The 23,952-nt window shown below is 45.0% G+C and overlaps 1 protein-coding gene across 2 annotated transcripts in view; it reads right to left on the bottom strand.

Annotated features, from left to right (window-relative positions):
* Nucleotides 1–22,832, bottom strand: part of KCNJ6 (potassium inwardly rectifying channel subfamily J member 6) — a 168,671-nt gene extending 145,839 nt beyond the window's left edge. The window contains exon 1 of one of the 2 annotated variants that reach the window (XM_054290022.1): nucleotides 22,634–22,832. The gene's annotated coding sequence lies outside the window, so the exon portion shown is untranslated. The remainder of the gene's footprint in view (nucleotides 1–22,633) is intronic. The other variant, XM_054290021.1, reaches the window with a different exon arrangement.
* Nucleotides 22,833–23,952: the final 1,120 nt, after the last annotated feature.

Genomic DNA, 23,952 nt, shown 5'->3' with positions numbered 1-23,952 from the left:
TCATTTAGGCTCTTCCTGTGGCAGGGCTGCTCTCCCCTCTCTAGCTCACTGTGCCTTGGTTTATTTGCCCCATTTGTGAAATTGTCTTCGAATGTTTAGCAAATAAAATGCTCTGTCATTGCAATTTCAGTATCTTCGTGATGCACAGGAACTTAATGGGATTTTATCTGTTTTCTTGATTTATAAGCCAGAAAAAAACACAAAACAAAACAACAAACAAGTGGGCAAAATATGCCAACCAATGTGCTGCTCTGTAAGTCTGTTTTTTGACATGCACACAAGTAGGTTAAACTACTTTAGCATTTGTCATTAACGTGGTGGAAATTAATGCAACAAATTCACTGAGTGTGGGGTTTTTTGGAGTACCTCAGCTCTGTTAGTGCTGTTCCCTTGCTCAGATGGTTGGTGCAGAAATGGAGAGATAACCCAGGGCTGGAAGGCCCAAAGGGGTCGTCTCTGTGCCAAAAGGGGTCAGGTCCCTACTAGAATCAACATCTTAGTCTGGAGAGAGCAGATGTGGGAAGAGATAAAAGAAAAATAAATATTCTTGACTGAGAGACACTGTTTTACAAACTGTAAAAGTCACACGAATTATCACAGAGGCAGAAGCCTTCTACACACACACACACCCCAAAAGTGTTCAAGACTTCTCCCCAAAGCCTGAACACAGATTCTGTGGTTTCTGTCTTAGGAATTGAGGGAAAGGATCTCAATGTGTGCCCCTCCAACAATTGGATGGTAAGACACATTTACCAGCTGACTGATTAAACTCTTTTATTGACCTTTATTTTGTTGCAAATGACTCAAAACTTGCTCAAATTACTCCTATTCCAGTGCAAGTGCACACGGAAAGGACAGAATTAAAATATTTAGTGAGGGTAGGAATTTGATGGATTTCTCTAAGTTATATTATTTCTTGACTAGCTTTAATAGGTACTTTACTAATTCTTTAATAGCTACCTTTAACCTCATGCTGTATATATCGACTAGTAGTTTTCGTTTTGTCTTTATTCCTGTGTAGTATTCAGTTTATTTTAGTCTTGTGCCTGTTAGTTTTGTGTCTATTAAATAAATAATTCATTCTGTAATAGAACAAATCAGCCATTATTAAAGAACTTGTGAATGAGAGTGGGTTTTGGGGAGCTGGCAACCTCAGTGAAGCTCCTGCCTGCTGTCCCTTCTTGACCAATAGGTGAGAAAAGATTCCTAAAGGCAAATCAGATCTTAGTTCCACCATTGTTTCCATAAGAAATGTGGATTTCTAATAATAAAGTGCTTTTCATGCCTTCTCATGATGGAGTCTCTGTATCACCTTTGTCTGTCCCCAGTACCCCTTCAGTGAGAGAGAAAGGCCTTTCCTTGGCAAAGGCCTCTTCTCCTTCTCCTTCTCCTTCTCCTTCTCCTTCTCCTTCTCCTCCTCCTCCTCCTCCTCCTCCAGTTCCCTTCTCCCTCAGGATCTGCTCCTGGCAGACACAACCAGGCTGTTGGAGCCCACCAGCAGCTTGATAAAACATCTGCCCCGTGTTCCTGAAGTGCTGAACACCTTGAGGTTTGGCTCAGAGCAATGCCCAACAACTTTGGAAGAATTTAAAGTGGAGGCTCTGTGGTGGTGAGGAGTCATCAGGCACGGAGAAAGGCAGGTGTTGGATCCTTGTTCTCAGGAGTGGGATGCTCTGCCTCTCCTGGGCCTGATTCACGCATTCCAGGGTGGAGTATGAGAGATCTAGAGCGTATTTGGGAATTTTGTTCTCTGCCTGTTTCCGGTCCTTTGTTATTGTGGCCAATTATTCTTGGTTTTTTGTTATTTGTGTTTGTAGCCAATTAGCTCTGTTTTAGGGCAATAATCTGTGTGGCTATTAGAGTTGAGCCTGTTTTTTCAGACTTTTCTTCATTTTGTTGAGATCATTTTGGATGCTAAACTTACCCTCTAAAATACAAAAACCATTATTTTACCTGACAGAATTGGGCACTCTGCAAACCCAACTGGCCACATCCTTCCATGCTGTCACTGCACCCCTGGTAACTCCTCCTTGGCATGTTTTACAATTAATTTTATAGCCATGAGAAGGTAATTTCTCCTGGACCAGATTTCCCTGCTTCCTGACTAGAACCCTGTGGCAGATGGTGTAACATCTTAATAAAATCAAAATATATGACCCTCCCCAGCTTCTTTCTTAGCCTGTGTTGATCTACTGTGGAATGAAATGAGGCAGCTTTGATGCAATGTGCTGTTGATAAAGCCATTTTGGCTTTTATTTCCTGGTGCTTACAGCAGTTTTTACGTTTCTAAAGAGCTTAATTTAAGGTGAGTGGTCCATAATTCACCAGTTTCTTTTCCTTTTTCTGCCAAGCATCCTTCACATTTAAGACAGGCACCACATGTGCTCTCTCCAGCCTGCTGGTATTTCCCTCATTCCCCATGAATTCTGAGATAGACTTGATGTTGTCTCAAACCGGTTTTTAGTGTGTTCTTCAGGTTTAATTGCTTTAAGAACATCAAGATTTATGTTATGTCCTCTCCAGTTATAGGGAAGGATCATCCCTCTCGAGTTGAGTAGTTCCTTGCTCACCACAGCCCTTTCCAGTGCAAAAATCCACAAAAAAAAAAAAAAAAAATACTCTTTATCCTACTAAATGTCATCTGTAGCTTTCCTTACTGTTGAGAAGTGGGATAAAATTCTCCCATAACTTCCTCTTGCTACTGATCTCCTCAAGATTAATTCCTTGCTATTGCTGTTGCCTCTTCCAGGCTGAACTTCTCTTTGTTTCTTGGCTTCCAGTGTTAACCCCTATTTCCTTCAGAAATTATCTTTAATGTTATGGCACTGTGTGTTTTGTTCCTGGGAGGTCAGTGTGAAATTCTTTACTTATCTCAGTTAATCTCTTATCTTTTAATACTTGATCTGGATTCCACTGAGTGTGCCCTTTCTCTGGGGGACAGCTTTCCCCAGCTGCTGCAGTTTCCCACAAAATTCCCCCAAATCCCTACAAATGACAGCTCCTGGAATCTGCAGGGTTCTTCCAATTGCTCACAAGAGATTTTAAATTCTGATCCTTTTAGGTCAGTGATCTATTTTCAACCCCCAGTGTGTTATCACCTTGCTCCTCTCCTCTCCTGCCACTACCTGGCACTTGTGTTGGATCCTTCCCTGTGCAAAACATGTCTGGGAAAGCACAGGACAAACTTTCTGTGCCAGGATTGCACCAGGAACTGCTTATCCTGATCATCTCAGCTGGTGGCTGTGCTGATGCAAAAATACAGGAAATGAAGGGGAATAAAACTGAGGTGTTGGGGCTGGGTTGGACTCCATGATCTTGAAGGCCTTTTCCAACCTTTGGGAATTCTGGGAATTCTGGGAATAATCAGATTTGGTCAACATGTGATGGTGTTCACAGGGGTCTCAGGTTGAGGGAAGAGATGAGGATCTGACTCCATGTTTCAGAAGGCTGATTTATTATTTTATGACATATATTATATTAAAACTATGCTAAAAGAATAGAAGAAAAGGTTTCATCAGAAGGCTAGCTAAGCTAAGAATAGAAAGGAATGAAAAAAATAAGTTTGTGGTTGGGGCTCTCTGTCCGAGCCAGCTGACTGTGATTGGCCATTAATTAGAAACAACCACATGAGGCCAATCACAGATGCACCTGTTGCATTCCACAGCAGCAGATAATCAATGTTTCCATTTTGTTCCTGAGGTCTCTCGGCTTCTCAGGAGGAAAAATCCTAAGAAAAGGATTTTTCATAAAAAGATGTCTGCAACATTCAATGGATTGACTTCATCCCACTTAGAACCTTTTAATGAGTGATTCTAAGCATGGCTTTGATTCCAGGCCCTTCCCAAAATCTCTGCTGTTTGCACACACCTGGAAACTCAGACCCACTTGGGTTAGAAAAGATGCTCAAGGTCACCCAGCCCAACATTCCCCACCAGCGCCAAGGCCACCACAAACCCACATCCCCAAATGCCACACCAAAGTATCTCAAAGATGAAGATGCCCAAATTCCTCCCTCCTCTTCCTCTGTGCTGGTTCTGTGGCAAAAGCTTTGCAATCATCTGAAGATGATGAAGGGATAGAGAGAGAGAAAGATGGAGAGTTACTTTTCATGGATGACAGGACAACAGGGAATGGCTTCAAACTGAATGAGAAGGTTCAGATCAGATACTGGCAATGAGGAATTGTTCCCTGGCAGGGTGGGCAGGGGCTGGGATGGAATTCCCAGAGCAGCTGTGGCTGCCCTGGATCCCTGGCAGTGCCCAAGGCCATGTTGGACACTGGGGACAGTGGGAGGTGTCCCTGCCACGGCAGGGGTGGCACTGGGTGGGTTTTGAGGTTCCTTCCCACCCAAACCATCCTGGGATTCTGTCATTCTGTGATTTACTGTGTCCTGTGTTAACCTGTCTTGGTTATGTACATTGTGATGCTCTTAAATTTAACTTAAACACAACATGTTATATTCAAAATTTCATCCTGTAACTTGTATTTTGTAGCTTTTGGGAGCTGCTGAGGCAGTGCCTTGCTGAACATTTATTCCAAATGAATTCTGCTGCTTTGTTTTAAGGCAGACACTGAGTCCTGGGGTGAATTAAAGGTGGGACATTTTCTTTTAGAGAACTGCTAACTTGGGCTCTGAAAGCTGCACAGCAGTGTTACTGTGAGTGTTTTCCTGTCTCTGAAATATTTTGAGGACAAAATGTATCATTCCAATAGGAGACAAAATACATATCCAGTGGGGAAACAACAAGTGTTCTAGAACAGGTGGGGGTTTGTGCTAAAGAATGGAATTTACTCCCTTCTAATCTGAGCAAATTAACATTTATCCACTCCTCAAAACAGGATAATTCACTCACTTGTTAACATACTTTTATAAGCCTGAGCTTTATCATTAATATTTCTTGAGGAAAAGGGAGCACCTTCAGGAGGGATGTGGAAAATCCATCCTGTCTCTTGGTAGGAATAATTCTCCAGGAAACAGCACCACACTGAAGTTTGGGTAAAAATGAAGTTTTTGCGCTGCATTTGTTCCATGCTCTGTATGCCCAGCACTGAAGGCCTTGTGTGCATGCTGAATAGTGGGATTTTAAAAAATAGTAAGTATTGCTACACAATTAATGTTTTCTATTCATCCCTGTTCAGGTACCTTGGGAGAAATTCACACCCCTCCTGAAGGAGAGCCTGAAACCCTTCCCTGGAATATGAGCAGCATTACAAAGGTGCTGCATTCCCTTGGGCTCTGCCCTTTGCACATCATTCCCTCCTCCCTCCATCCCAGCCCTGCAATTCCAGGGGGAATTTGTCAGCCCTGAATTTGTGCCTCTCTCCCAGGGGACACCTGGATGTGGCAGGGCTGAGCTGGGCTCTTGAGCTGGGCTCTTGAGCTGGGTTTTGCTCCAGCTTTTGCTCAGGGCTGGTTATGTAATGCTGCAGCAGCTTGGAGAGGCAGGAGCTGCTCCATGAGGAGCAGTGGGATGGAGCCCTGAATCCCACCAGGAAGGTGAACAGCCTCAGTTTGTGGCAGCTAAAAGGACAAAGTGCTTTAATTTGGGTTATTCAGATTAGGGGATCACTGTGCCAGGCAAAATGTGCATCTGAGCTGCTGCAGCTCAAGGATTTCATCCAGTGACCTGATAAAAACGTGGATAACTGGGTACTAAACATGAGATTTTTCTTTGGTGCAAACAGGGGATATTTACAGGAGCTGGCCATGGAATTCTTGCATCTCTTTCCATCAAATCCTCTTTTCCTGGCTCTGTCAGGGCTGTGGAGCTGGGAGATGCCGTGTGCTGCATCTCCTGGAGCCGTGCTAAGCTCCAAATGTTCCTCTTTCTGTGGGAGTTGCTAGAGGCAGGAGAAAAGCTCCTTTTTGAGATGCTACTCAAGAGCTCAAAATGCTGGAAATTAGCAGAGAGCCATGGTTTGGTTTTGCAGAGGATGCGAGTCCACTGAGGGCTCCCAGACTCTGATGGATCTGAGGGAGGATAAACAGAGCCCTGCGGTGTCACCCTCCAGGTCCCTGTCCTGATGCCACAGGTTTCTTCCCTAAAATAAACTCCCCTTGTGTTTATTTTTTAGTGAGGACTCTGTTCTTTCATCTTGGCCCCTTGCCTGTAGGAGGGGCACAGGTTAATTAGGGTTAATTGTTTTTTTTTTTCTGTTTAGAAAATGGCATTTTCTGCCTGCCTGTGGTTTGTGTTCTGAAGGGCTTTCAGTGCTTCTTAGCCCCTCAGCCTCATATTTTGAGGACAAAATATTTTGTCCTCATATTTTGAGGACAAAATTTATCATTCCAGTAGGAGACAGAATATTTATCCATTGGGGAAACAACAACCATTCCAGAACAGGTAAAGGTTTGTGCTAAAGAATGGAATTTACTCCCTTCTAATTGGAGCAAATTAAAATTTGCCTGCTCCTCAGAACAGGATAATTCACCCATTTGTTAACATGCTTTTATAAGCCTGAGGTTTGTCATTAATATTTCTTGTGGAAAAGGCAAGAACACCTTCAGGAGAGGTGTGGGAAATCCATCCCAGTGTGGAAGGTAACTATGGCACATTTTCAGAGGCACAGTGGGGATAAAGGGCTTTGTTCAGCAGCCTTGAAAAACTGAATGGGAAAAAAAAAAATTTTTTTCTTTTTTTTTCTTTTTTTTTTCTTTTTTTTTTTCTTTTTATTTTGCTGCAGATATAAGAAGCAGAGGGAAAAGAAGGTGAGGCAAAGATCAGCCACTTGAGGGGGAGTAAATAATGAATATTTCGTTTATTTCAGCACCTGAAAGAGCTCTGATGCCTTTGGCACAGTCTAGAGATGTCTGTAGTCATGAAGCTGAGAGAGAAACTGGAGAAAACAGTTTGTACAAAAAGCAGAGTGGAGCAAGGATTTATTTGTTTCAGAACTCCTTGCTCTGGTTTTAATGGCAAAATGGCAGCTGTTTAATTCAAGTCACTGCTGCAGCAGTGTAAGTCAATCAGAAATTTGACTGTGTTAGGAAAAAAAACCCCTTATTATGTGATAGTTAATGCAGTTAATTCACATTTTCAATTATTATCCCACAAGGATATGCCTATGAGGAAAATACCACTGCGCTGGAAGTTCTTCCACAAAGATTGATGGAGATGACAAAATGTAATTAAGGGTTTCAATTTATTCCACTGAAATGAGTTGGGAAACTCTCAGTCACTTCAAAAGCAGCCGCCACCTTTTATGTTTGGCTGAGATCAAAAATATCAAAAATATCCACTTGGAAATATCACAAGCAAACAAGGAGGGCTCAGAAGTAACTAAAGCAAAATTCCCGGAGAATTGTGTGATCTCAGTGGGCTCTGGCAGTGCAGAACTGCTCACACAACAAATATTTGTCAATTGAATGATTAAAATATTTTATTGACTATATTATTAAAATATTTTTATATTCAAATATATTAATTTTTTTTCTTGAAAATATTAAGATATTTGCCAATTGAGTGATTGAAATATTTTATTGACTACATTATTTAAATATTTTTATATTAAAATATATCACTATTTAATTCTATTTTTATTTACAATATTAAAATATTTGCCAATAGAGTGATTAAAGCATTTTATTAACTATATTATCAAAATATTTATATATTAAAATATATCAATATTTTATTTTTATTAACAATATTAAAATATTTGCCAATTGAATGACTAAAATATTTTATTGACTATTTTATTAAAATATTTCTATATTAAATATATTATTTTTTCTTATTGACAATATTAAGATATTTGCCAACTGAGTGATTAAAATCTTTTAATGACTATATTATTAAAGTATTTTAATATTAGAATATATTAATATTTTATTTTATTTTTATTGACAATATTAAAATATTTGCCAATTGAGTGATTAAAATATTTAATTGACTATATCACTAAAATATTTGCCAATTGAATGATTAAAATATTTTATTGACTATATCACTAAAATATTTTATATTTAAATATATTTTATTTTATTTTTTTTGACAACATTAAAATATTTGCCAATTGAGTGATTAAAATATTTTATTGACTATATTATTAAAATATATTAATATTTTATTTTATTTTTAGTGAGAATGTTAAACTATTTGCCAACTGAATGATTAAAATATTTTATTGACCATATTATTAAGATATTTTATATTAAAATATATTAATATTTCATTTTATTTTTCTTGACAATATTAAAATATTTGCCAAGTGAGTGATTAAAATATTTTATTGACTATATTACTAAAATATTTTTATATTCAAATATATTAATATTTAATTTTAATTTTCTTGACAATATTAAAATATTTTGTTGCAAATTACTTGAAATTTTCTCAAATTACTCCTATTCCAGTGCAGGTGCACCTGGAGAGGATAGAATTAAAATATTTAGTGAGGGCAGGATTTCATAAATATAAGACTCCACAAAGGAAAATTCCAAACCCATTCCTGGGCTGGGATGCTGCGCACCCACTCTCTGCATGAGAAGGCTTTAGAAATGAAATATAAACCTTCCAGAAATGTGACACAAATCTGAAAAAGATTGCCAAGAAATCATCCAGTGATGGACTGTTCGCTCAGAAAATCAAGTTATACCCTGAGAATCAGCCAAGTTAGCACCAAGAGACCGAAGGATGTTCCAAGTGGAAGGAATTATGAAATCTGAAAATTAAAATAACGAATGTTTAAAGCCAAACTACATAAACAATTCCCCTGTGGCTGTAACAGGGAAATGATTTATTGTCCTTTTAAGGAAAATAAAAAGGTGGTTTTAGGGAACAAGGGGCTGATTAACTTTCCTTAACTCCTTGGGAAAACTGGCGAATATATTCTCAAAAAAATCTATTTTCCAGAAAGATGAAATACAAGAACACGGTCAGGAACAGCCAACTTGGATTTAGAACTGAAGAATGCAGAATAATGGAATATTCTGGGATGGAAGAGACCTTAAACTCATCCAGTCCCACCTCCGCCATGGGCAGGGACACTTCCACTGTCCCAGGCTGCTCCAAGAAAAATCCAGCCTGGCTTTGGGCACCTCCAGGGATGGGGATCCCACAATTTATTGCCTTTCCAGGCAATGAATTTATCCATGGCTGGCCAATCTGACAGATTTTTACCCCAAAATGTCTGGGTCTGTGGGTGAGGGCAGAACATCCAGTTTTTAGCAAGATTTTCAGCATTATCCCACAGTTTTGCTGGCCAAAAAAGGACAAATGGAGTGGATGGATGGATGATGGATGGATGATGGATGGATGATGGATGGATGGATGGATGGATGATGGATGGATGGATGGATGGATGGATGGATGGATGGATGGGGGATGATGGATGATGGATGGATGGATGGATGATGGATGGATGGATGGATGGATGATGGATGGATGTTGTGGTGTGTCTTAAGCTTCTGGGTCCCTTTCCCAGGTGTGCCTATATGCCTCTCCCTTCCCCCTCGCCCCCTTGCTTAGTGTGTTGTGTCAATCAGGCTTAACATTCCAGCAAGGCATCCTGTGATTGGTCAAGTTCAAAAGATGCCCCTATGCCCAGGGGTCATTGGCCTATGTCTAGGTGTCCCTCGTCCCTTGAGACCCCGCCCCTTTCACCTGGTTGGTGGTCACCTGTCCCCCCCACTCCCCCCGCCCCAGGAGCTTAAAAAAGTGATCAGGCCATGTGCTCGTCATTCTGCTGGAGCAGCTGCTCCCGTCCAGACCTCTGTAACCATGGAATAAACTTCTGGACATTAAACTCTCCAGCGGAATCCTCTCCTTTTTCTCTTCACCATCGCCAGAAGCCTTTCTCCTGAGGTAAACGGAGTTCCTGACAAGCCTGGACTTGCTCAGTGCCCAGCTGCAATCTCCAGCAGCCAAGGTATCTCTGGGGTGATTTACACCACAGTTGCTGCCTTTGGCCCAGCAGCGAGGGTCAGACTGGCCCAGGCACCATCTAACTGATAATATTGGGATTCATATTCCAATAGATGGAAGGATGGATGGATGGATGGATGGATGGATGGATGGATGATGGATGGATGGATGGATGGATGGATGGATGGATGATGGATGGATGGATGGATGATGAATGGATGGATGATGGATGGATGGATGGATGGGGGATGATGGATGATGGATGGATGGATGGATGATGGATGGATGGAAGGATGATGGATGGATGGATGGATGGATGGATGGATGGATGGATGGACGGACTGTAAGGAGGAGTGGGAAGTGGGCTTGGCCTTTGAAGGATTTGCTGATTCAATCCTCACAGCTCCTGGTGCCCCTTTTGGTTCCTTTTGGGGCACCAAAGGAATCTCAGCCTCCAGCTGACCCCAGACTGGGAGGAGCAGAGGACGCATGTCCCAGACATATTTTATGCAAAACCCTTTTGACAGGATTTTTTCCTCCTGAGAAGCCTCAGAGGAAAAGAAAAACAATGATTATCTGCTGCTGTGGAATGCAACAGGTGCATCTGGGATTGGTTGTTTTTAATGGTTGTTTTTAATTAATGGCCAATCACAGCCCAGCTGTCTCAGACTCTCTGGTCAGCCACAAGATTTTATTATCATTCCACTATTTTCTATTCCTTTCAAGACTTCTGATGAAATCCTTTCTTCTATTCTTTTAGTATAGTTTTAATATATCATTTACTTTTAATACAATATATATCATAAAATAATAAATCAGCCTTCTAAAACATGGAGTCAAGATTCTCATCTCTTCCCTCATCCTGGGACCCCTGCAAACACCACCACAGATGCACGGGGATGTCACTCAGCCAAAAATGAAAAACTGGTGTAAGGAACCTCATGAAATTCAACAAAAACCCCACCAAGTCCTGCAGCTGGCAAAGAGCAGCCCAAGCATCAATCCAGGCTGGGAACCACCCTGGGATAAAATCTGGGAGTTCCACAAAGATCCAGCTTCACGTGGATCAGCTGTGCAACCTCCAGCAGTGAAGGATGAACGTGCACTGGGATGTTTTGGGAACAAATGGCTGAGGAATGGGATTATTCCATTCTTGGCACCTGTGAAGGACTCCAGAACTCCCAATCTATTTTTCCATAATTCTGTGAAATTATATAATAATTCTTATATTTGTAATTTTTTTTTTTCCTGAGCTAATTTAAGATCCCTGAGAGGTGTTAAATTAGAGTAATAAATGCTCATACACTGGACAAGACTCTTTCCACATGCACCAAATCCTGGAAGTTGGGAAGTCACAGGATTATCTCCTTGTACATAATTAAATCCTTGATTATTGGCTCAGAGGAAAGAGTCACAGGCAGTATAAAGGTAAAGCACTTGGTTTTCCAATAAATTTTATAAACATTTCTATTTGGGGAGAGAAACTTTTCAAACTTTTTTTTAACTTTTAGTTCTAACAGTTCTAATTTTGACCTCTCCACTAATCATTAATTCATGTTCATCCAGCTGCATCAAACTACACCAATCCCCTCCTTTTTGCCTCCCACATTGGTGTGTGAGCTTGAGCAGAAGTGCTAATTCTAATTTATTGAGTGTGGTTTTGATAATTACATTTAGAACTGGAGAAATTTAGGTTTTTTTTCTTTTTTTTGTGTGTGTGGGGTTCTGTTTTGTTGTTTTATTTTTTTTTCCTGTGGTTTTTCCTGATGATTCATCTTCACTAATGATGGTCAATTCATCTGAGGTCAACTCACAAAAATAAAAATGCAGTTTTTAGACTGTGACTGTGATGAAATGTGGAATGTGTGCTTTGGGTCCAGCCTCACTCAACTTCAGATTTCATTGGAATGAGAAATTCACCTGAAGCCAGAAATTGCTGTGGAAATTTCAAGTTCTTGCTCTGTGTAATTTGCAAACAGTGAAGTTGGGTTTTTCTCCCTCTTCTGCTCACAAGGAGGGTGCCTGGGGCGTTGTTTTCAAGAACAAAATGAAGATTTTTCTTGCCATTTCAGTTGCCACTGTTTCCTTACTGCACAGCCCAGCTCCTGGGCTGGTTTTTGTCTTGAAAATTATGGGGTGGCCCTGCCTACACATTTGATGGCTTGAACATCACTTGGCCTTTTAATGGGCTTTTTATGGACTGGTTACTGCCATAAATTGTCAAGAGCCCCTTAGTGCACGACTTATTTCTGGAAAACTTCATTAAGGGGAAGTAGGAATAACTCTGTCTTTATTCTGCATTTCTAAAAATAACATGTAAAACATAACAGATGGCTTAATATTTTTATTTCACCATTTCAGCTGCGCTCACCTCGACCACTCTTGACTGACGTTCCACACAGGTGCCAACAGCCATTAATTTTAAAATAAGCTGCTCTGAAATCTGTTTTCATATTTACTCCCAAATCCACGCTTTGGACCCAAGGCAGGTTGGTTTTAATTAAAGATGCTGCAGAAACACCCAGGGTCCTGCAGCAAATGTTTGTGTTGATGCACATCCACCTCTGTTGGAAATGGGCTCGTTAATCCTGGGGAGCTGCAAAACCCCCATGGGAGCACCGTGTGCTTGTGTGGTGGCCAAATGGGAGAAACTCAATCTAAAATCATCACAGTGGGAAAGGATTTGGGGTATTTGCAGAGGTTTCTGGAATGTGCTGCTGGATCACCTTCCCTGGCTCTGCTTTTACACCAAAAAAGCACAAACAGGAGCAAACCTGAGGCTGGATTGTACAAATATTTCTGATGGCAGCCTGAAGGAATGGAAGCTGCATGTCAGACCTCTCTCCCCTACATACCAGCCTGTTTAAAATAAATTTACATTTAAGGTCTGATATGAAACCCCTTGAAGTGAAGGGAGAGACTTTAATGCTCTTTGACTAAAATGCATTTAGCAGATCTCATATTTTCTGTGATTCTATTTCTGTAGCAGCTTTGGTGGGTTTTACTATTCCTGAGCATTTCCTGCAAGGCTTCCTCCACTTTCTTTTGTTATTATTATTTCTGCTCATGGTAATATCATAAATCTTTTCCTCTGCTGTAATTCTAAGTCCCTACCTGATTTTCCTGCTTAAAATTCTCTTCTAATATTTGAGTTGTGCCCAAACCCACCAGCCTGGCTTCTGAAAGCAGCTGGAATTAAAAACAAAATAACAAACAAAACATGAGTTCTACTCTTTACAAACATCTTATTCTTCTTCTTCTTATTATTTTTTTTTTCCTTTGATTTTATGTAGTATTTGTCTTGAAATTCTGGAGGTAAATTATCTGCTGTCCTTGTGTCTTATTCCATGGAAGAGCAAACCCTGCTGAAATGCAGAGTGTCAATACCAGGCATTTGCTGCTTATTCTTTTCTGGAGAGAAATTTTTATATTTATTAAAAATAATTATTCAAGGAAAAATATTTTCTGTGTATCCAGAAGGCAAATGCTCTGGTAGTATTGGGTCAGTGAATTGTAGCTTAAACCGCAAATTTGCCACTTGCAAGGGGTAGAAAATAATGATCAGCAACATCCAGGTGTTGCAGGTCACCTGAATTCCAGGGAACCATCACAGAGCTGTGGAATGGGAGCCTTTATGATCCAATTCTAGCGTTTGTTTTTTTTTAATGCCATTTTTCCTTCTCTCTCAAGCTCTTCTCCTTCCCACCCCTTCCAAATTTTAACCATCTTATATTTTATTATTATATTTTTATATTATGTTTTTGTATTTCTAGCTTTCCTTCCTCTGGCTAGAAATTAAGAACTCAGCCAGACCCAGAATTTGGAACTGCAGCAGAAGTTTAGGGTTACCCTTAAATCTTCAAGTCCTGTTTTAGGGAAAAGTTTAGTGGTGGTGAATGTGTGGAAAACATCTACAGTAAGTAAATTCTTACCGAGAAAAAAAAAAAAGGAAAAATTACATTATAAATGTCCAACACATAATTACAGCCACCATCGCTAGAATATTCCAGATATTGATGGAATATTTTCTCGGTCACTACAATGTTCTGCTGGTTTCTCTTGCAGGTTTTAGCGGTAACTTTGGTGTGTTTGGGGGAGGTGGATTGACACTGCTTTGTTTGTAATCGTGGAAGGCTTGGGATGCACTTTCTGCTTTAATGTAATTATGCCTCACAGACAGAACCCAGCAGCTTCCCAAGGATTGCTCACATCCCTGTGGGACACTCAGCTGAGACAAACATCTATCCAGTTTATTGAACATGATGGAGCACCTGAAGGATTGGGATTCCTGTGCAGAGCCACAGCAGCCCTGGGTTTGGAGATGCTGGGGAGGCAGTGGGCTGGGTGGGATGTGCCCAGTTTGCAGGACACTGGTGGCACTGGTGGGCTGGGATCCAGCTGCCTCCTGCTCCTCCTCCCCTCTGCAAGTGCTGCTGGGTGAAGGTTTGATAACCCCCAGCTCCAATTCAGTGGAGAACTAAATTTTATTTACTTCTCATCTAACAGCTCTGCTCTCCTGTACTGGTACCAGACAAAGCCAGCAGCATACTGAGAACACACCAAAACTGGCATAGCTCTTTTCCTTTTTTTCCTTTCCTTTCCTTTCCTTTCCTTTCCTTTCCTTTCCTTTCCTTTCCTTTCCTTTCCTTTCCTTTCCTTTCCTTTCCTTTCCTTTCCTTTCCCTTCCCTTCCCTTCCCATTTCCACTTCCATTTCCTTGAAATTTCCTTTCCTTGAAATTTCCTTGAAATTTCCTTTCCTTTCCCTAACTGATCCACAGCCTGCTGCACTTGCTGGCAATCCTGAGCTCATTAAGCAGCCTCTGTTTTTAATTAATTAAAAGTGCCTCCTTCTGTTCCCTTGCCCACCTGTGCCCTCCCTGTCCCCGCTGTTGGTTCCAGCTCTGAGAGTCCAAGGCCACCTCTGGGACCACTGAGCCACCTCAGGCTGCAGCTGGAGAGTGTCAGGAGCAATGTGACATAAAAATAAGCCTGACTTTACATAAACTTGGTATTTTTGTAAACCAGACAGGGGAAGAGTGCTGCAGGACAGCACAAGGAAGTTCAGTGGGCACAGTTCTGTGAAGGAGCTCGGGAGACAGGGATTCATCTCCCACCCCTCCTGCACCTGGAGATGTTGATTTAAATACTAGAGAGGCATCCCATGAAACTTGAGGCAGCACACTGTGGCATCTCCAGAAGCCTCCTGAGGTCTTTGATGGAATAAAATCACTTTTTGGAGCTGCCCTGCTCTTTTCATTGATCTCATTGCTTCCCTGACAGCAGGGGGAGGCTGAGGGGGATGTTGGTCACTTCTCCCAGGGAACAGGGACAGAAAAAGGGGAAATGGCTTCAAGCTGTGCCAGGGGAAGTTCAGGTTGGACAGCAGCAGCAATTTGCCCATGGAAAGGGAGCTCAGGCCTTGGCAGGGGCTGCCCAGGGAGCTTTGCAGTGCCCATCCCTGCAGGTGTCCCCTGGAGGTGGCACCGAGTGCTCTGGGCTGGGGACAAGGTGCAGACCAGTCACAGCTTGGACACAATCATTTTTGAGATCTTTTCCAGCCTTATTGATTCCAAGATTCCATTCCAAGACACCCCAAGAAGCCCAGGGAAGCTGCGCTTGCAAAGCAGGCAGTGCCTTTTGGAGATGTTCCTGTGGAAACCTGGCCCCATGGAAATCGATGGGGAATTACCTCTGCCTGTCCAGACAGCTATTGAGCTGTAAGGAACTTCTTAATTACAATCATTTAACATAAATGCTTCTTTTCAGGAATGGGAAATTGATCTGGCAGGCTGATAGAAACTGCAGGCTCTGTGTGCCTGCAGGAGATGGTGGGAGAAAAAGCAGGAGGGTAGGAAATACCCTTTTCTCATTCTTCAAACAACTGCTCTGAGAAATAATTTGACAATTGCTCATTGTTCTAATGAACCCCTGCTCTTGATTATGATAAATACAAAATTGCAGGATAATTTCTCCTCTGCTTTCATTGACAAAGTTGTCTGTATTGACAAGACACAATGAGATTATTTTTTATAAATGGGAAGCAAAAAAGCAGAGGATTTCCTGCAATGCTGCAAAAGTGCTCTGAGCTGGAGAGGCTGAAGCAGGGATGGTTGTGATAAAGCACTGCAGAACAGTTGATTGAATTAACGATGCTCTCGTGCAGGCTCTCATCATGCCATTCCTTCCCTCAGCCTCCTGTTTCACCCTCTCAATCTGCACATCATTGTTTTCTTGTCCAGAAGTGTTTTGGAGGTTGTTTTGGGGGATTTTTTTTTGGTTTTTTTTGGGGGGTTTTTTGGTTGGTTATTTGGGGTTTTTGGAGAGTTTTTTGTTTGTTTTGGGTTTTTTTTTGAGAAATCAACACAAATGCCAACACTTTGCTATCATCAGGAAACAAGCCCCGGTGTTCTGCTCCAGAGAGTCCCCAAAAAAAATATCCTGTGCACGTTGGCTCCCTCAGGTCAGCCTCCAACAGTCTCTAGAGAGGAGAGGAAGGTGAGATAGTCCCGACCAGCTGCACAAAGCTCTCATCCCCAGTGTTTGTCTCTGAAATGCCATCACTGCTGTGGCAGTGGCAACCAGACCTGGGGCTGCTCTTCCTGAAGGCACAGCTGAATTTAAAGACCCAACACAAGTCAAAGGATATGAAATTAAATTAAATGAAATTAAGTCAAGACTGAGGAAGTTTCTTCAGGCCTGTGGAACTGTATCCAAGGGTTTGTTGAAGCAACTCTGCCGACCCAAACTGTCTCTAACCTCCTTTAGCCATGGAGCACATCAGGATCAGGCATCAAAGCCAAATGGAAAACTTCACATTTACATTTATATTTGTACCCCAAACTCATAAAATCCCAGTGATGCCTCAGCTTTGAGCTTTTGTATTTTTCACATTCTGTGCTGCTTCAGTGTGTGGGTCTGGGTTCACATTCAGGGATGGTGAGCTCTGTGCACAGAGCAGGGAGACAAAACAATTCCTGCCCCAGCTGGGCACCAAGGACCAATGACCCAAATCTCAGCCCAGGAGCACAAACCCCATGGGCTGGAGAGAGAAAAACAAGCAGGGTGGGACTGCCTGGGCTAAAGCTGGGATGGGACAATGAACTGCAAGGTGCAAATGGAGCAGAACTGATCCCAGGGACAGCCCCCGTGCCCGGCCGTGCATTTTGGGGCCATTTTGGTTCATCTTGGGTGCAGCCCTGGCTGGGCTCTGGTGCTGCCCAAGGTGCATCCATGGAGGAGATGCTGTGAATAAATCCCTGCTTTGTTCTGTAGCTCTGCCCAGCTCTGCTCTGGGGCAGCCTGCACACGGCATCAGCAGAATGATTTGGGTTGGATGGGACCTTAAAATCATCCCCTGCCATGGCAGGGACACCTCCCACTGTCCCAGGCTGCTCCCAGCCCCAGTGTCCAACCTGGCCTTGGGCACTGCCAGGGATCCAGGGGCTCCACAGCTGCTCTGGGCACCCTGTGCCTCAGTTTTAGGATGAATCAGAGGCTTCCTGGGGCTGAGAGGTTTTTCTGAGGTGTGGATGTCCACAGAGGTGTCAGAGTCTGAGCTGAGCTCCCTCACTGTGGACATGGCCAGAAAGGGCGGGGAGGTGGCAGTCAGGATTCATAAGAAGCTCGCTGGTTTCAGTATTTGAGCCTTCACTGTCTGCACTCACACACAGAGTTATTAATGCAAATGGTTAAAAAAAAAAAAAAAACCCTTAAATCTCTGTGGAATCATAATTTACTCCTGTGCATTGCAAGCTGTGTGCGCAAATGTTCAGGATTTCTGGCTGCAAGGCAGGCTCTGCCCTTGGATGGACTCTGTTATTTTCCCACCAGAGTGAGACAAGACAGTAAATACTTCTTGGAAGTAGATAATTTCCAGCTGAAGACTGGTGGATATTGTAATACAGACTTCCAGCTACCATTCATTAATGTCTAACCTCAGGTTGTAACTGGAAAATAGCAGCAGAATGGGATTTTGCCTTGTGGCTATTTTTTAATTCAAAGCTCTCTTGAGTAATAGTCCAGAAAAAAAAAAAAAAAAAAAAAAGAAAAAACTTCTCTGACCAGCCCTTGGCACTTATGTTAAAGCTTCTTGTGCAGCCTCTGGCATAAATTTCGGTTTCTGCAGTCAGGGCTGTGGAGAGCCCTTGCACTCATGAAGATTTTCAATGTGTTCAAGGCCAGCCTGGATGGGACTGTAGGGAAGGTTCCCTAAAGCTGGAACAAGATTATTTTTAAGGTCCTTTCCAACCCAAACCATTCTTTGACTCTATAATTCTTCAATTTCACTGGGCATTGTGTGACTCTGAGGGTAGAAATTGCCTGGTTTTGAAGAACTTGAAAATCTCCCCTCTTTGTTTTTTTTTTTGTCCTGTGTCTGAGGACAGGATGTTCTGCTGGCCATATGCAGGAGCTCGTGAATAGACTGCAGAAAATGCACTTTAATGAGCTCTCCAAATGGAAGCAAGGTGTGTTTGCCCAGCTGCCAAACTGCCCTGGCCCTGGGGGACATCCTGTGAGGAGTGAAATGAGGAGGAGCTGATGGGTTCAAGGAGGAGTTGAAGCTGCTCTGGGGCTCCTCATGGCGCAGGATCCATACCTGCCGTGCTAAGGACAGAAAAATTCCAGTCCCTTCACAAGGATTTTGATCACAGAGGTTTTTCCTCCTGCTGATCCCATTGGTGTCCTGCAGAGTGTGGGGTTGGGGTGGGCTGGTTTGGGATGTCCTTTTGGCAGGGACTCCACGACACAGTCATGAGGCTCTGTCAGGAGTCCTTGGGCATCATTAAAAATTGCAGCGCTGTGTGGAAAACCCTGGATTCAACAACCTCCGATTGTTCAATACTTCTATTCCAGCTATTAATAAAACATAAAAATTGTATTTTCAACATCAGCAGCATTCTAGCAAAGCATCAGGAGAAAACCTACAAAAGCCAAGCAACTGAAAGCCAAAAAAAATCTTCCAGAAAGTCAAGTTGGAATGAGATTAAAACTTTTCCTTTGGGTTTGCTGCCTGGTAAATCTGGGGTTTGTTCATAAACATCACATTCTGCACAATCAATATATTAATATTTATATGTATTATTATATAAAATATATATTATATATAATATATAACATTATATATTATTTATATATATATTAATAGCCCCTTAATACATATATTATATATATATATATATATATAAAAAGGGGATATATGTATGTAATGTATGTATGTGTGTATATATATATATCCCCTTAATATATTAGGAATCTTGTTTTCTAGTGTCAAAATGCCTCCACCAGTAAAAATTGTACATCCACATAAATGTAACACATTAACCTAAACCTTTATATCTTTGTAAAATCTGCCAGGGCTTCATTGTCCCATATAAAAAGTAACATCCTGGAGCAAGAAGGTGATGGAAGCACTGAACAAGGTGAAAAGCTTTTAACAGCAATGAAAATCAAAGAAATTATGCAATAGAAATGGGATCTTTGCAATGCATCAAGCAATAACATAAATTAATTTATTTGGGAGAGCGTTAATATGCCTTATTTTACTTATTGCTTTTATAGAAGGATATAGACAAGTCCTGAATAAAACTGTTTTTATATGTAAAAATACCATGAGAAGATCATGACAAACACAGTAATCCTACTGTGCACGCTGACACCAACAGTGTCCAGAGTTCCTGAGAGGTGAAAGAAAGAACAAAAAGCTTATGCCTAAATCTATTGTGAAATACTTGAATATATCCCTTGTGATGGGGATTTTATGTAAATGTAAATGAAATTCTGTTTCTCTGACATAGTTTGAAGGAGAGGTCTTATTTTCCTTCCAAAAGTGCCAGGTTTCAACAAAACACCTTCAAAACAAGGCTCCAAACACATGCTTGTGAAAAAAACAAGTCTTTTCTGCAGTGAAGTTGTGTATCTTGGGGAGCTCAAAGTGAACGTGGTGCAAATGCACTGGCAGGAATCCCACGAGGAGCTGAGCCTTTCTCTAATTGAGGCTGTGGTTGTGGGGCTCTCGGGCTGGTGTTGCTATAATTAATCCTTTCCTCATTTGCTTATGAGGCAAAATCATTTGGTAACGATCTGATGGCATTGTTGTGACGCTGCAGGAGCCCTGCCTTATGTAAGGAAATCAATAACCTCAAGTATTGCAAAGGCTTTGGGAGCTGCCCTCAACAAGAGTTGGCTCCTGCTACTCCTCATTTCCCCACAGGAAAGTAATGAGTTCCCCAGCTTGTGCTCACAGCTCAGCCCTTTATCCCCATATTCCCTGGGAGACAGGCTTGGAAATGGGAGGCCCAGCATTAAAACATCCAGCTCTCCATTTCCATAAAGGCTTAACTCATTAGTTCGCTCCAGAAGCAGAGTTAGGGCAAAATGTGGATTTACAAGGAAAAAGGATTTGTTATTCTCAGCAAGGAGTGCCTGCAGGGAATCACAGGATGGTTTGGGTTCAAAGGGACCTTAAGGATCATCAGGGACACCTTCCAGTATAGCCCCACCCTGGGCATTGCAGGAATAAATAAAAACCCCAATGAACTCTCACACTCGGCTAGGACTCACCTACGTGTTTGTCTCTTCCAGAATTCTTTGAAACAGAGAATTTATAAGCAAGAAGGAAGGCAGGCAGAGCAGGAAACCAGTCCTGGTGTGATTTGATAGATTGCTGATAGTTAAAGCACAACTCACAGAGGCCAGGGATCTGGAATCCAAACCAATAACTCTCCATGTACCTATAGTTTACTGCCTATCAGCACCGAGGCAAGATCAAATAAATTTCCTTTGCTTAATGAAAAACGAACATCCTGACACAGCGAACAGCCCAAAAGTGACTAATCCATCTCTATCTCCCCCTGTGAATAGTATTAATTATGTTGTTTGCTTTCTTAGACTAATTTTTTCCTGGTCTGAGGTAATGACTGCATATGTAGCTGCTAGAACGAGATAGGTACAGGTGAGCTGAGCCAGTGATTTACAACCCACCAGAGCAAGAAATGCATCCTGCCTGGTGCTGCATTATCACCAACCCAACACTTTCCCTTTTTCTGTTTATTTAAAGTGGTTCCAGCTGTCTGAGGAGAGCAGGGCTCTGTCAGGAGGGGTTTTTGCCATAAGCTGGCCACAGGTGACCGGCACAAACTCCACCTGTGCCCCTCAGCAGTGGGACAGCTCCCTGAGCTTGGGAATTCCCTCAAAGTGCTTTTCTCCACGAGTTTCCCAAATGCAGGCAGAGCAGCCGAGGTTGGGCATTTCTCAATTTCTGCAGGGCATTTCTCACAGTTCCCTCCCTCCCTTCACTGGTGTTGTGTGTGTCCTGCTGGGGTATGCAGTTGCCTCTAACATCTTACAGAGAACCGCTGCACAACAGCCCTTAAAACCAACCCCGAGCGAGCTGCTGGAAAATCTGTCATTTTTTAACCTCTTTGCTCCCAGCTCCTGCGTTCGTTCGGCTCAGGAAAGTTTGGTGGCCCTGCCTGAGTCCTCCCCTGGCTCCTGGCGCCAGCAGGGAGCGGTTCGGGGGGGATTTTAGCAGCGCTAGGGGCTCCTCCCGCTTTTCCCAGCGCGGAATTCCCGTTCCAAAGCCCCCGAGCCGCGCATCCCCCGCGCATCCCGCGCTGCCCGGCCGCTGTCCGCGGTGCTGGAGCGGCCCCAGGCAGAGCCCCGGGGATGTCGGAGAGGTCGGGGAGCAGTGAGGGAAGGGGAGGCACCCTAAGCATCCCAAGCAGCCGTGAGGAGCAAGCCCCGAGGCACATTCCCGGAGAAGACGCTCCGGGCACGGCGATGCGGGAACCCCCGGCTCCCCGAACCTTCGGTCCCTTCCCCACCGCGCTCCCCCGGCCCTTCTCCGCCCGCTTTCACCACCAGACCAAACTTTTGTCCGTGGCATCTTTGTCCCCACCTTTGGCACCGCACCTGGCCGGGAAGGGAGGGCGAGGGCCGGGGGCAGTGCAAGAAGGGGGGAATGGAAGAAGGGGGGAGTTCTCCCTTTACTTATTTATTTATTTATCTCTTTCCTCCCTCAGGTCGCCATGGTGATACCGAGCTCGCTCTCCCTCCCAACAAGACGAGACGGGCACCCCTCCGTGAGCACCCCCGTGTGCCCGGGGGAGGCTGTGCCCTCCGTGCCCGCCCCTCATCCCGGCTCGGGCTCCGCTCTCCGCCCGGCCCCGGCTCCGCTCATCCTCGCCCCGCTCCCGCCGGAGAACTGAGACGGGAGCGGCACAAACAGCATCGTCCCCCTGCACAAACAGCATCGTCCCCCTGCTCAAACAGCATCGTCCCCCTGCTCCTCTCCCCTTCCCCGCTCTGAAGTTCTCCCCGGCTCGGGCACCGCCGGGCGGGACGCGGTTCCCGGTACCGATCCCCGGAGCCGGGGGAGGCGGCGCAGCCCCGGCCCCGTCGGCGCTTTTGCCCGAGGGCGTAGGGATGGGGCTCCCGCTCGGGAGCGACGGCAGCGGGAAGCGGGGGGACCTCGGGGCCGCCCCGCCGAGCCCCCCTCGGCCGCGGTTCTGCCGCCGCCACCTCGCCCCCGGCCCGGCGGGCAGCGGCCGCTCGCCCCCGGGTTACATAAGGAACGCGCCGCGCATCCCCCGGCACGGCCGCCGTGCCCGCTCGGGGGGCTCGGGGGGATCGGGGGGCTCGGGGAAAGGCGATTTTTGGGGCAGGGGATGGAGATGGAGAAACGCGAGGGCACAGGCAGCAACCCCGCTTACCCCGAGCATCCCCCGCGCAGCAGCAGCGTCCCCTCGGGCAGGGCAGCCCCGCTTACCTGGCGGCTGCTGTCACTCCATGCCGGCTCCCCGCGGGACGGGACGGGGCAGGGCGGCTCTGCCCGGCGCTGCGGGGCTCCGTGCGCTCCGGCTGTGCGAGCGCCGCTGGCTGTCACACGGCCCCGAGGATGCTGTCGGGCGTCTCCATTCCCCACGCCCGCTCGCCCACCCCCGGGGGCCGCGGGGCTCGGCCGGAGCGGGGCCGTGCGGGGCTGTGCGCGGCTCCGAGCGGGGCTGCGCTGGCCCGGCGGGCGCGGAGCGGAGCGCGGAGCGGAGCGCGGAGTTGGCGGCGGCGGCAGCAGCGCCCTCTGCGGGCGGCGCGGGGCGGCGGGGGCGGCGCGCTCCTTCCGCGGGGGCGGCCCCGCTCCGCCTGCGCCGCCCCCGCTGCGCCCCCTCCGCGGGGTGGATGGAGGGAGGGATGGATGGAGGGATGGAGGGATGGATGGAGGGATGGAGGGATGGATGGATACCCCGCGCTGTCCCTCCCGCCGGGATGCGGCTGCCTCGGGAGCGTCCCGCCTACCCCGGCGCTGCGCCCTCCCCGCGCAGGAATCGCGGAATGGTAGAACGGGTTTGGGTTGGAAGGGATCTTAAATATGGGTTAGTGCCAACCCCCACGGGCCGTGGGCAGGGACACGTTCCGCTCGCCCCGTTTGCTCAGAGCTCCATCCAGCCCGGCCCCGGAGCTCCATCCAATCTGGCCCCGGAGCTCCATCCAGGCTGGCCTCGGAGCTCTATCCAGCCTGGTCTCAGAGCTCCATCCAGCCTGGTCTCAGAGCTCCATCCAGCCCAGCCTCGGAGCTCCATCCAGCCTGGCCCCGGAGCTCCATCCAATCTGGCCTCGGGGTTCCATCCAGCCTGGCCCTGGGCACTGCTGGGGATTCAGGGGCAGCCACAGCTGCTCTGGGCTCCCTTTAGCCTCACGGCAAAGAGAGAACCACAGGGGCATCCAGGGAACACCAGGGTTTGTGTCCCGCAGCTCTCTGGCGCATAACCAGGGCTGATCTCATACCCATCCCCTTTAGGGCACTTCCCAGCACCTTCACCCCTCTCCTCATGGATGGAGATTTTGGCATTGCTTTCCCACTCCCAGGCTCGGCTGAAGTTGGCCAACAGCTCCCACACTCCTGCTTGGAACAGCTGCCAGGTGAACAGGCAGGTGCACAGCTCCAGACATCAACAGATACTTCAACCTTCTTTCCTGAGAAAACCTGGCTGGAAAGTAGAGCCCTGTTGCTGCTGTCCTTTCAGGCAACATCAACATCATCATCATCATCATCATCATCATCATCATCATCATCATCCTCCTCCTCCTTCC

Source organism: Melozone crissalis, unplaced genomic scaffold (genome assembly GCF_028551555.1).
Source record: "Melozone crissalis strain CALT ecotype California unplaced genomic scaffold, PUWL_Pcris_2 ptg000075l_1, whole genome shotgun sequence".
NCBI lineage: Eukaryota > Metazoa > Chordata > Aves > Passeriformes > Passerellidae > Melozone > Melozone crissalis.
The sequence above is the reverse complement of the archived record's forward strand: the minus strand, read 5'-3'. Positions and strand labels throughout refer to the sequence as shown.